General features: G+C 43.1%; 1 protein-coding gene across 1 annotated transcript in view; it reads left to right on the top strand.

Annotated features, from left to right (window-relative positions):
- Positions 1–14641, top strand: part of LOC119970392 (proprotein convertase subtilisin/kexin type 5-like) — a 520270-nt gene that overhangs the window by 219945 nt on the left and 285684 nt on the right.

The raw sequence follows: 14641 nt of genomic DNA, 5'->3' as shown, positions 1-14641 counted from the left end.
TTTTCCTGCCAAACGCACTTTTCAGAGAGATTGAAAGGATGATTACCTCGTTCATATGGGGAGGGAAGGTGGCCAGAATTAGAAAGGTGCTATTACAGAGAGGAAGGCAGGCAGAAGGTTGGGTCATCCGAACCTAATCTATTATTACTGGGTGTCAAATGTGGAGAAGGTACGGAGCTGGGTCAGAGGGGTTGACTCCCAGTGGGTCAGAATGGAGGAGAGTTTGTGAAGGGGGCCAGGATTGAAGGCGCTAGCAACAGCGCCAGTCCGGTTGGCCCCAGGGAAATACTCAGGGAGTCAGGTAGTAATAGCTTCGATGAGAAATTGGAAGCAGTTTCGCTACAACTTCGGGTTGGGGTCCGGGTCAAGGGAAATGCCGATTCGGGGGAACCATAGATGTGAGCCAGGGCAGTGGGACGGAAATTTTCGGAGATGGGAGGAAAAAGCAATTAGGACACTAAAAGATTTATTTCTTGGGGGTCGTTTGCAGGATTTGCAGTTTACGGGACTTTGGAGGAGGAGAAAGCACCGCTGGATGGGATCAAGGCAAAGTGGGAGGAAGGGTTGGGAGAGGGTATGGAGGAGGGGTTCTGGTGTGAGGTGCTCCGGAGGGTGAACGTCTGCACCTCGTGCGCAAGGTTGGGGCTGGTGCAGCTGAAGGTGGTATATAGAACGCACCTTACAAGGGCGGGGATGAGTCGGCTCTTTGAGGGGGTAGAAGATGTGTGAGAGTGTTGCGGTGGGGAGCCTGCAAACCACATTTGTATGTTTTGCTCCTGTCCAAAGCTGGAGGATTACTGGAAGGAGGTGTTTAGGGTAATCTCTAAAGTGGTGCACATGAAACTGGACCCGGGCCCTCGGGAGGCCATAATCGGGGTGCCGGACCAGCCAGGGTTGGAAACGGGTGCAGAGGCAGATATTGCAGCCTTCGCCTCAGTGGTTGCCCGAAGGCAGATCCTGTTGGGATGAAGATCAACCTCACCACCCTGTGCCCTGGCATGGCAGGGGGACATACTGGAATTCATGACTCTTGAGAAGGTCAAACTTGAACTGAGGGGAAGGATAGGGGGGTTCTACAATTCATGGGCGTTATTCATTGTGCACTTTCGAGAATTGGATGACATCGAACATTGGGGGGGGGTGCGGTTGGGAGGGGTGGGGGGAACTGTATGTGTTAATGGTGACTATGGATGATTCTTGATTCTTTTTTGTTATTTGTTTATATTAACATGCGGGCTGTTGTTTGGGGGTTTGGTGGGAGGATGGGATTGTTGTTATTGATATTGAGGTTGACATTTCATTCGTTACTGGTTATTGTTTATTGTTGGTGGATGTAAATTTGGAAGAAAATATGAGGAGAATGCAAAAAAATAAATTTAAAAATCCTCTGTCTTGTCAAACTCTTGTGCTCAACCAAACGTCATTTGGCAAAACTGCAGACAGACCTGGCTCCTCCCATTAATTACATAATCTGTGTCCCACTAAAATGTCCCATCGCTTGCTTGGTTAGGACTAAATACAATCCCTCATAAATTACCTACTGTCCAAGGAAATTTCAGGAATCAAAGCAATATTTCATTAGCAATCTCTCTGTTAACAAGCAAATAGTTAAAATCAATCATTATCTCACATTTTATGACTCCTTAAATGCAGCTTTGGCAGACACACTGCCTATATATATTTTAAACCAGAGTTTTTAAAAACAACACTGCCATAAATATGAAATATGTATAACAATTTCTCGATTCATCACAAGATCACTTTGGATAGAGATAGAAAAATGGGAAAGTTAAGCGAACAATTGTGGGTGTAGTTTATCGGCCTTTTAACAGTAATTAGGCATAGAGTATACAGAAAGGAATAAATGCGATGTGCAAGAAAGGTACTGTAATAATCACGGGTAATTCAGTTATTCATGTAGATTTGGTGAATCAGATTGGCAAAGGTAGACTGGAAAATTAATTAATTGGAGTGAATTTGTGAAATGTTCTTGGTGTGGGACGTGGTGCAGGACATTCTAGAGCCAATCAGGGCTCAAACTATTCTAGGCACCAGAACATAAGAAATAGGAACAGGAGTAGGCAATCAGCGCTTTGAGCCTGTTCTGCCATTCAGTGAGATCATGGCTGATCTTCTACTTCTGCACCATTTTCCTCCCATATCCTTTGTTAATATGTAGAAGTTTGTCAATCTTGGTCTTGAGCATATTAAATTAGACTTGGTAATATGCAATGAGACAACATTAATCAATAACCTTGCGGTAAAGGAGACTCAAGTTGATAGTGATCATAACATGATGGAATTTCAAGTTCAGTTTGAAGGGGAGAAGTGTGGATCTAAGATTTATGCTTTAAACCTAGATAAGGGTATTAAGGCAGAGCTAGCTAAGTGAAGTAGGAAATTGGGTTAAAAGGTAGGACAGTAGAGTGGCAGGCTTCAAATATTTGTCCCAGTAAGAAATACTCTGAGAAGGATGTATCATTTGTCACTAAAAAAGGAAGCCAAGGGTTTTACTGGATTAAAAGAAACACTGTCCGTATTTGCAAAGTTTTAAAAACCAATGAAGAATGACTGAAAATAAAGAATCCTAGAATCTCTACAGTGCAGAAGGAGGCTATTTGGCCCATCGAGCCTGCACTGACCCCTCAAAATAGCACTCTACACATGTGCACTCACCTGCTCATGCCGCACTACCTCCATAACCTCACCTGCACAACCCTGGACATTAGGGGAACTTATCATGGCCAATCCATCTAATCCGTACATCTTTGCACTATGGGAGGAAACCGGAGCACCCAGAGGAAACCCACGCAGACACGGGAAAATGTACAAACTCCACACAGTCAGTTACCCAAGGCTGGAATTGAACCCGGGTCCCTGGCACTGTGAGGCAGCAGTGTTAACCATTGAGTGACTGTGCATTTCAAAGAGGAAAAATAAGATTGAGAGAAAGCTAACTAGTAATATAAAAACAGATAGTAAGAGTTTCTACAGACATTTAAATATGAAAAGAATAGCCAAAGCTAGCGTTGGTCCTTTAGGAATGAGTCTCAGGAATTGGTAATGGAAAATAAGGAAATGACAGAGGCGTTGAACAGATATTTTGACTCTGTATTCACTGTAGGAGACTTATAAAATTTATAATTAGCGTTTAGAAGGAAGAGAGGTGATCATATAGAAACATTTAAGATCCTAAGGGACTTGATAGGGTGGATACGGGAAGAATGTTTCTTGTGGGTAGACTAAAACTGGGGAACACAGTTTATGAACAGTGGTCTCCCCTTTAAGATGGAGGTGAGGAGAATATTTAGCCTGTAGAATTCTCTTCCACAGAAAGCAGTGGGGACTGGGTCACTGAAATTATTCAAGGCTGAGTTAGATAGATTTTTAATAAGGGAGTTGAAGGTTTTGGGGTTAGACAGGAAAATAGTATTTAGACCACAGTCGGATCTTGTCCAATGTAAGATCAGGCTTGGAGTGCTAAATGACTTACTCCCGCACATGAGTCCTTCTGTTCCTAACTATCCATGCCTCTAACTAAGCTGTACCAGTACAGTTACAACACATTCATCTATCTACCTGATGGTTTGGAAAATTGCCCAGGGCACAAAAAAAGCAGATCGGATGCTGTCTGACCAATTACCCTGTACTGACCCATCAGCTCAGTGTTGGAAGGTATCCTCAATGGTGCTATCAATTGGTACCAACTCACCAATAACCTGCTCACCAACGCTCGCTTTTAGACCCAGCAGGACCACTCAGCTGCAGATTGCGTGTAGCCTTGGACCAAACATGAACCAAGAGCAAAATTCATGAGATATAGTGACTGCCTCTGACATCAAAGAACCATGTGTCTAGTGTAGAATCAAGGACCGCTAGTAAGTCAAGGAGAAATCAGAGGACTATCTCCAATGATTCGAGTCATACTTCGCACAAAGATTACTCAGGGAATCGAGCAATATGGGGAGTGGACAGGAAAGTGGAGCTGAGTCAGAAGATTGTACTGATTAAATGATCATACTAAATGAGTAGGCTCAATGAGCTGCATGGTCTACTTCTCCTGTTTCTTGTGTTCTTAAAGGATGATGGTTGTGGTTGCTGGTGTAGGAAACCAAGCATCTCAACCCAAGACATGACTACCGGAGTTTGCACGGGCAGTCCGAAGCCCTACTATTTCTGCTACTTCAATGACCTTCCTTCAATGACCTTTCTTCATTATAAATTAGGAAGTGGGGATGTTCACTAATTGCACAGTGTTCAATTATGTTCACTACTGCTCAAATAATAAAGATGTCCATGCTTGCATGTGGCAAGATCTGGACAAAATTCAGATTTGGGTTCATAACATTTGTGAAACAGAAGTTCCAGACAATGTCCATCATCTTTGACAAGGGGTCACCTGGGCTCGAACAATTAGCTCTTTTCTCTCCCTACAGATGCTGCCAGACCTACTGAGATTTTCCAGCATTTTCTCTTTGGTTAATGTCCATCATCAGTACGAGAGAGACTGCAATCTTCTATTGACATTAACGGCATTATCATCAAGGGATCTCCCAGCAACCGCAACTTGGAGGGAGGGGTGTTAAGGTGTTACAATTGCTATAAAAATCTAATTGGACATGCCACATAATTACTATGGCTACAAAGGCAGGGCAGAGGCTGGGAATTCTGTGGCAAGTAACTCACCTCCTGACTCCCAAAGCCTGTCTGCCATCTCCAAAGCAGAAATCAGGAGTGTGAAGCAATACTTGCCTGGATGAGCGCAGTTCCAGCAACACTTAAAGCTTGACACCATTCAGGACAAAGCAGCCAAGTTGATTGGTATTCCATCCATGTCAGTAAATATTTACCCCCTCCAGCACCAGTACACCTTGGTTACAGTGAGCCCCATCAGTGGGATGCACTGTTGCAACTTGAATCTTCTTCACAGAACTCTGCCACCGAGTAGAATACGGACAGTAGGTGCATGGTTAGACCACCACCTACAAGTTTCCCTACAAGTCAGATTCTCTTGACTGTTACATTTTGTGTTGTTTCTTGCTTGTCACTGGGTCAAGATCCTGAAGTTACCTATCTGACAGGAATGCCATTCAACCCTTCACTGTACAGCCTGAAGCAATTCCAAAGGGTGGCTCATCACTGCCTCCTCACATCCCATCCCATGGACAATTATTTTTGAAAAATCCCCCATCAGCCTGTGCCCATTGACCTACATTAGCTCCCAGTTAAGTAATGTTTTTTTAAAATTGCCCTCTTTTCAAATCACAATGATCTTATTTATTCCCACTTCTGTACTCTCTAACCCATTAAACCTCCAAAACCTTTGTGTCTTCCCATTGTAGTACCTCGTGCTTCAACTGTTTTAACAGTATTGACTGGGGGATAAATACTGGACAGGACACCAGGACAATTACCCTGATTTTCTTAAAATATTGTCATGGAATCTTTAACTCCAGCTGAATGTGCAGGCAGAGCACCACTTCAACTTCTCATCTCAAAGGCAGCATTTCAAACAATGTGCCGACCCTAGTATCATTAAATTGTCAGCCTACTTTATGCTCATGTCCTGAAGTGCAAGTGTACCTCATGTCCCCTACAATATGTCACTATTCCTCATGATGTGAGATGCATTTAAAGATACTGAAGGAAGTGAGAATGGAAATTTCCGGGACGTTGGTCACAATCTTCCAGTCTTCTTTAGACTCTGGAGTAGCCAAAGCACTGGAGAATTGCAAATGTTACACCCTTGTTCAAAAAAAGTGAATAGCTCCAGCATCTGCAGATCAGTCAGTTTAACATCAGTGGTGGGCAAGCTTCTAAAAACAATTATTCGGGAAAGAATTAGTAGTCACATGGAAAAGGTCGGCACAGTATTACAGAAGTTAGCATTGTTGCTTCACAGTCTGTGTGGAGTCTGCACGTTCTCCCCGTGTCTGCGTGGATTTCTTCCAGGTTCTTCCACAAGTCCTGAAAGACGTGCTTGTTAAGTGAATTGGACATTTTGAATTCTCCCTCTGTGTCCCTGAACAGAATGTAGTAACTCGGGGGTTTTCACAGTACCCTCATTCCAGTCTTAATGTAAGCCTACTTGTGACACTAATAAAGATTATTAGTATTATTATAAATGTGGGCCGATTAGGAAGAGTCTGCATGGATTTCCAAAGGGGAAATTGTATTCAACTAACGAGATGCAGTTTTTTGAAGAGCTAACATAAAGGGTCGATAGGGGTCATGCTGTTGATGTACACATGGACCTTCAAAAGGCATTTGACACAATGCCACACAACAGACTTGAGGAAAGCTGTAGGAATGGAATAAAAGGGAGTAGCAATGTGAATACAAAATTTGATGAATAATAGGAAGCATAGAGTAATGGTCAATTAATGTTTTCCAGAATGGAGTATGGTTTGTGTTGGTGCTCCCCAGTATATTGGGACCCTTGCTTTTCCTGAAATATATTAATGATCTGGATCTTGGTGTACAGGAGAAACATTTGCAGATGACAGAAAATTTGGAAGTATTGTAAACAGTGATCACAGTGTAGAACTTCAAAAGGACTTCAAGTTGGAGCAGCGGGCAGATAGGTGGCAGATAAAGTTCAATGTGGTAAAATGTGAGGTGATCCTTTTTGTTAGGAAGAACATGTAGAGAAAATATAAAATAAGAGGTAATATTCTTGGGGGGGGGGGGTGGGGGGGTTCAGAAGCAGAGTGGCATAAATCATTGAAGGTGGCAAGACAGGTGGAGAACTCCGTTAATAAAGCATACAGTATCCTGGGCTTTATTAATAGGGGTATGGAGTACAAGAGCAAGGAGGTTATGCTGAACTTATACAAGACACTAGTGAGATGTTAACTGGATTATTGTGTACAGTTTTAGTTGCCACACTATAGGAACAATGTGAACGCATTGGAGAGAGTACAAAAGAGGTTTACAAGAATAGTTCCAGGGCTGAGTTCAAGTGGAGCAGCACAGTGGTTAGCACTGCTGCCACTCCATGCCAAGGACCCAGGTTTAATTCTGACCTTGGGTGACTGTGGAGTTTGCATGTTCTCCCAGTGTCTGCATGAATTTCTTCTGGATGGTCTGGTTTCCTCCCACAGTCCAAAGATGGTCTGATCAATGCGCGAGGTTACAGGGATAGGGTGGGGGAATGGGCCTAGGTAGAATACTCTTTTGGAGGGTCGGTGAAGACTTGATGGGCCGAATGGCCTCCTTCTGCACTGTAGGTATTCTATGAAGAAACTTCAGTTATGAAGATGGCTTTACACTGTAAAATAAACTTGGAGTACATTTTGTTCATTTTATGTTACCAAATCCCTACAACTATCTTGTCTCCCGAATTCCAATATGAGAAAGACTGGACAATGGGGAATGGAGTAGGCCATCTCTCCCCTAAGGCTTGTTCCACATTTCAGTGAAATTGTGATTTATCTCAACCAAGCCCTATATCCTTTGTCACATAACCCTTGAAACCTGTGGTTAACAAAACATCTAGCAATCTCCCAGTTTAAAAATAACAATTAATCAAACATCAGTTGCATTTGTGAAAGTGTGTTCTAAACCACAACTTTGTGGTGTTAGAAATGTTTCCTAATTTTACCGCTGACAATTGTGGATTTAATTTTTAGACTTTGCCATTAGTTCTAGAATTCTCAACCAGCATTAATACTTTCTCTATCGACCTTACTTGTTCTCCTTAATGTTATGAAATTTTTATAAAATTGTCCCTTGAGACCTCCTAAATTCCTGTGAATACAACCATTGTCTGTGTAATCACTTCTCATAATATAACCTTTGGGGTTGGGTTTTGCCTTTGGAGGTGGAAATAGGAGATGGATTGGGTTTGGTTTGATTTTGGGATCACAAATACCACCCCAACCTGTCACAAAACACTGTTTTCATGGGGTTGGTTTCTTCATAACCCTAAAATTGGGTCTGCTGTCTGCTGCCATTTAGTGGGCCAGGATGGCTGGGGTGGGGTAGTGGGAATTGAGACAGGAGATGAGGGAAATAGGTTGCTTTCTGGCCTCACTCTGCACTAATTTCTGTGTCTCTCTGTGCGTGGTCTTAAAAATGAATTTTCATCTTCAAATTCAATTGCCGCTCAGTACGTTTTTTGCCAAAACATTTCACCATTCATTTTGTATCAAGTAAAACAGTTTCAGTGCTTACCAGCCTGTCCCCACCAGACTGCAGCTTACTGAGCTCACCAATGACCTCAACATGCCAATTAATGAAGTGGAGGACTGAAGCGACTTCACTTTCCAACTATTCCCCGTTCTCACCCCATCTTCAGGAAAGTCATCTGAGTCTGGAAGAGAAGTGGCAGACCAGCATGCAGGCTAATGGCGCTATTCATTTGGTATCCCATCTCCAGCCTGTCCCAATTTTGGACGGGATAATCAAAACCTTGGAGTATGGCTTTTATTCTAGTAAATCTACGCTGCATCCCTCCAAGGCCGCTATGTCCTTCCAAGGTGTGCTGTTAACAATACCACTAATCTCACCCTGCCGATTGCAGTACCTGCCTATTATGCCTACTCACAGAATCAATGATTCCCTACAGTGCAGAAGGAGGCCATTTATCTGCATTGACCCTAACTAGGTCCACTCACCCGTTCACCTGCCTTATCTCTGTAACCCCATAACCTAGCCTGCACATCTCTGGTCACCAAGGGACAATTTATCATAGCCAATCCACCTAACCCGCACATTAGTCAGATTGCAGACGACACAAAGGTAGGTGGTATTGCGGATAGCGATGAGGCCTGTCAGAGGATACAGCAGGATTTAGATCATTTGGAGACTTGGGTGGAGACATGGCAGATGGAGTTTAATCCGGACAAATGTGAAGTAATGCATTTTGGAAGGTCTAATGCAGGTAGGGAATATACAGCGAATGGTAGAACCCTCAAGGGTATTGAAGGTCAGAGAGATCTAGGTGTACAGGTCCACAGGTCACTGAAAGGGGCAACACAGGTGGAAAAGGTAGTCAAGAAGGCATATGGCATGCTTGCCTTCATTGGCCGGGTCAATGGCAAGTCATGTTGCAGCTGTATAGAACCTTAGTTAGGCCACACTTGGGGGATAGTGTTCAATTCTGGTCGCCACACTACCAGAAGGATGTGGAGTCTTTAGAGAGGGTGCAGAAGAGATTTACCAGGATGTTGCCTGGTATGGAGGGCATTAGCTATGAGGAGAGGTTGAATAAACTCGGTTTGTTTTCACTGGAACGACGGAGGTTGAGGGGCGACCTGATAGAGGTCTACAAAATTATGAGGGGCATAGACAGAGTGGATAGTCAGAAGCTTTTCCCCAGGGTAGAGGGGTCAATTACGAGGGGGCATAGGTTTAAGGTGCGAGGGGCAAGGTTTAGAGGAAATGTACGAAGCAAGTTTTTTTACACAGAGGGTAGTGGGAGACTGGAACTTGCTGCCGGAGGAGGTGGTGGAAGCAGGACGATAGTGACATTTAAGGGGCATCATAACAAAGACATGAATAGGATGGGGATAGAGGGATATGCACCCAGGAAGTGTAGAAGATTTTAGTTTAGACGGGCAGCATGGTCGGCATGGGCTTGGAGGGCCGAAGGGCCTGTTCCTGTGCTGTACTTTTCTTTGTTCTTTGTTCTTATCTCTGGACTGTGGAAGGAAACCAGAGCACCCGGAGGAAACCCACGCAGACAGGGGAACGTGCAAACTCCACACAGTGACGCAGGCCTAGAATTGAACCCAGGTCCCTGGCGCTGTGAGGCAGCAGTGTTAACCAGAGTGCCGCTCAGTCATTTTCTTAACCAAGTCAATAATTTGCCTATAAATTAAATGAGCGGAAGTTTTAGTTGGCAGTCTTTTAAAAAGAGGGACTTTACCAAATGCCATCTGCAAAGAAGTAACACCCATAGGCAATTTCCTGTCCTATATTTTGTCACCTTTTCAAAACATTCAATCTAGTTTGTCAGTCATTACTTACTCTTTACTAATTCATGCAGGCTTACTCTGATCAGCTAAACTCGGGTTCAGTCACCTTATTCTTAATTATAAACTCCAGTAATTTATTCACATCAGATGCTTGCCTTACTAGTCTATAATTCTCATGTTTTCCCTGTGGTGTTCTTTGTGTTTCTTGTTCTCAGGATGGATGTTGTCGTGTTCCCAAAGTCCACAAAAGCTCAATTCATTAACAAAGCTGACATTTATTTACACTACTTATTAAAGCTCGACCAGTTACTCCTATAGTAAACAATAATCTAGTAATCTACACTCAACTAACAGTAGTCTCTACACTCTATCTACAACTGTACTCTGACACCTCTCACTATTCCTATGCTCTCCTCTCCAGCCTTCACCCAGAAGACTGTGCGTCAATGCTTTATATATTCTGCATCTAGCTCCATCTAGTGGCTAATTATGATATGACACTAACCCCTTGTATTCTGAACATTTCCCATAATGTCACATTCCCCTTCACCTTTTTTAAATAGGAGTGACATGCTCAATTTTCCACTCTGAAGGAAGGCTTTTCAAATTGAGAAAACATTGGAACATTATAGTTAGGATATTTGCAATTTTCTCAACCTTACTACCTTTAAAACCTTGGGGTGAAAACTATCTAGTCCCAGGCAACCCCCCACCCACACACACACACACACACACACACACACACACACACACACACACACACACAAGCATTACCCCACACTCCTTTCCCCCCCCCTAAATGAGGACCCCCACAATGGGGTCGCTGAGGCCCCCTTTTCAATCCTCCCCACCTCCTCCTCTTTTGACCCCATTTTCCGAACCCCACCTCTCACCCACTCCCAACCTTTAGGAGGCCCTTTCCTTTCCCCCACCCTTCATAGCCCCCTCATCCCCACCTTTCATGGGTATGGCCCCCTCAGGCCCTGGCTCTTGGCAGTTCCACCCAGGCACCTTGTGGATAGCACAATCGCTTCACAGCTCCAGGGTCCCAGGTTCAATTCTGGCTTGGGTCACTGTCTGTGCGGAGTCTGCACATCCTCCCCGTGTGTGCGTGGGTTTCCTCCGGGTGCTCCGGTTTCCTCCCACAGTCGAAAGATGTGCAGGTTAGGTGGATTGGCCATGATAAATTGCCCTTAGTGTCCAAAATTGCCCTTAGTGTTGGGTAGGGTTACTGGGTTATGGGGATAGGGTGGAGGTGTTAACCTTGGGTAGGGTGCTCTTTCCAGGAGCCGGTGCAGACTCGAAGGGCCGAATGGCCTCCTTCTGCACTGTAAATTCTATGACCGTATAGTGCCAGTGTGGCAGTGCAAAGGTGTCTGGGTTCCAGAGGGAGAACCAGGGTGTGACCCTTCCCTGCCCCTGACCACCCAGAGGTTTCCAATGGCCCAGTAGAGCCTTCCAGGTGCCGTTATGCTTAATCCTAGTTTGTGTGGACCAGTGCGAAATGCCGCCCGCATGATCTATTGCTGGGAGCTGGTTAGCTCCTGGGAGGTCATTATATTGGACTTGCATTTTGCTAATGAGATGAAGATTGGTCTCAATTGGTGTCTCGTCACATTTAGGCAGTATTCGGAATCCGTCACCGCATGCGGGCCGTTGGATTAGTGAACCGATTTGAACATGGCGCACATACCGATTTTGACCTGTCTCACTATTTAACAGGCATGCCTGGATCCATGCCAGGCACAATGAGGTTGTTAAATCACTCCCGGTGGCTCATAAATGGGATCTGTGCAAGCAATGGTGATGATCAAGATTTTGGTGCTCTGACATTTCACAGGAGGCTGAGCCCCTTCGTGCAAAACTTGACTTTTTTATTTCAGCTGTGTCCTAGGAAACTGCTTTCCTCCTAGAGGCTGTGGTTTGACCCATTCGGTAATGAATCTTGCTGTTGTAAAATTACAATTTACAATGCAGCTGGTCTCATCTAAAGCTGAAAAGACGAAAGCCCCCTACCTAGCATGTTTTTTTTTAAAGATCTATTTGTTTTCTTTAATTCAGCATGTCCACTTGTGTTCCTTAGCAACCAGAGCTGCAATTTCCTTATTACAGCCACCAAGAAGAATAAAACCAAAGGTATACTTGAAGCTACTGAATGTGGCACAATGTTTTGAAGGGTTTGAAACCAAATGTGTTAATTCTCATAATAGTAGTCGGGCTCAGTTAGATGTTAAATAACCTTAAATTGTTATATTAATGAAATTAGCTCGCCACTGCTCGACCGTCAGCATGATTAGATTTGATCAATTAGCATTGATGACATCCACCATATAGTCCTTTAGCGTTTCCTTTGCTGTTATTCTGATACATTAAAAATTCAGAACATTTTGCTTCCATTTAAAGAAAAATTGTTATTGTTGACTAATTTACAAAACCTACAATCCATGGACAAGCCTTTTCTAACTAGTCTGCGAAATCTGATTCAACTCTCTGCGGCAGGCACGGGCATTTGTAACTCAAACTAGCTAACTAGCTAGTTTGAGTCACTAATGAGTCAGTGGAATTCTTTAGCACAGATAGCTATAGAGGCTGTGTTATTAAGTATGTTGAAGGCTGAGATAGATATTTAATCAGTAAGGGAATCCAGGGTTGTGGGGATGAGCCGGAAATTGGACTTGAGTGTTATATCAGATGAGCCATGATCTCATTGAATGGCAGATCAAACTCAACATGCTGAGTAACCTACTTCTGCTCCAATATCTTATTGTGCATGCGTTTACCACTCTTTAAGTGTTGCACTATCCTCTGCATTATGGTTGACATAAAAAGCAGAATTATCTCTGAGACTCTCAGAATACATATTTATGATTCCTTCATCCATCATGTGTCAGGATCCAGACCTGCTAGAATTACACTTTCCCAAGGCCTACGTGATAGCAAAAAAGTTTTAAAAGGCTTTTGAAGTTTCAAATATTTCTGCTGTATTGATTTGGGTTAAAACTAATTTTGCTTGTGGATGATGCTGGTTCAGTCTGCTCCAATATATTATATTACAGTATAGTACAGAAATTGGAAGATTCCCATTCAGAATTGAATTGATATGGGGTAACAGATCGCAGGGGCATATTGCATTTCACTACTTGGCATAATATGAGCAAAACTAAATGTGTCCATTGTTAGATTGGAACCTTTGATTTGTTTCAAGCTCTCTACCTGTAAACCTCATTGTGAAGATCATCTTATAGTTGTGTGATCTTTTATCTATGATCTCACAAATTATATAGTACAGTGCAGTGGATTAAACTTTCGACCCAAAACTGTCAGATATCACAAGGACATTGGGTAAAGGTATCGGGGTGTGGAACGAAGGTACGTGGAGTTAAGATACAGATCAGCTATAATCTGATTGAACTCTGGAGCAAGCTCAAAGGGCTGAATGTCCCAGTGCTAGTCTTATAAGTTCAATGCTAATTGCCCATCTCTTTAGAGACTTGTTTCGTAACTATTTTAATTGTTGCTTAATTTTGGTTGTTTCGGTTTACCACTACCTCCCTTCCCTCCACCAACCAACCCAGGTTCCTGCTTTAGTAGTTTATAAGCAATTGCATGGTATCACAATAAATTTTTTTTCAGGTTTTTATACATATGTGCATCTGACCCAATATAAATTCCTTTTTCCCCTTTGCTCTGCTCCTGAAGATAATGTCTTCCTGATGGAATAGAGTTCAATGGTATTCAAAGTGGTTATTATTTATATAGCAGTCTAAACAAGCTATTCAACCACTGGGTGAATGAGCTTAATCCTATTATCGCACTGTAGTTCTAGTAAGGGTCATTGGATAGTGATCATGAGTGGGAATGGTGGATGACTCAGGCCAATTGTAACATCCTATTATCTCTTCACCTCAGATCAAGTATCCACCAAGACTAGGAATTGAATCATCGAGTTTCCTTTCTTAACTATTGGGGGTACAGGTTCAATAATTTTATATTGGAAACAAAACTTTTGCAGCTTTAAATCTAGAATTGATGCTCCTAATGAGGAAGTGTAAATTTCCATCAGCATTCGTGTTTACAGTCACTATTCAGTGCCCATGTTGAAATGTGCAGTTATATATGTTAAGAACAAGGCTCAATTGTGAATTGCCGTCCTCCACAGTTGATTAGTCTGGGGCGGTGGTGTGGTAGTGGCATTGTCACTGGACTAGTAAACCAGAGACCCAGGGTAATGATCTGGGGACTCGGGTTCAGATTTTGCCACCACAGATGGAGAAATTTGAATTCAATAAAAATCTGGGATTAAAAGTCTAATAATGACAATGAAACTACTGTTGATTATCATAAAACCCCACCTGGTTCACTAATGTCCTTTAGGGAAGGAAATCTGCCATCCTTACCTGGTCTGACTCCAGATCCACAGCAAGGTGATTGACTCTAAACTGCCCCCTCAAGGGCAATTAGGGATGAGCAATAAATGCCCGTCCAGCCCATGATGCCTACGTTTCATGAACAAATAAAAATAATAAAGTAATACTTGCTATCCAGCCTCTCACACATAGTGTGGATATTTGGTTACCCATGCTGAAAAAGAGAGCATCTTCACAGAAGAAGACTGGGATCGGGAGAGATATGCTAAAAGTGCAGCCTGTTGAATTCAACAAGTGGTGGTTCAGTACTTTGTGCTGGCCAGTGATGGATGTGATTGTGATGTATAAACCTAG

The sequence above is a fragment of the Scyliorhinus canicula genome, chromosome 8 (genome assembly GCF_902713615.1).
Source record: "Scyliorhinus canicula chromosome 8, sScyCan1.1, whole genome shotgun sequence".
In the NCBI taxonomy this organism is placed as follows: Eukaryota; Metazoa; Chordata; class Chondrichthyes; order Carcharhiniformes; family Scyliorhinidae; genus Scyliorhinus; species Scyliorhinus canicula.
Note: the sequence above shows the minus strand (reverse complement) of the source record. Positions and strands in the feature narration are given on the sequence as shown.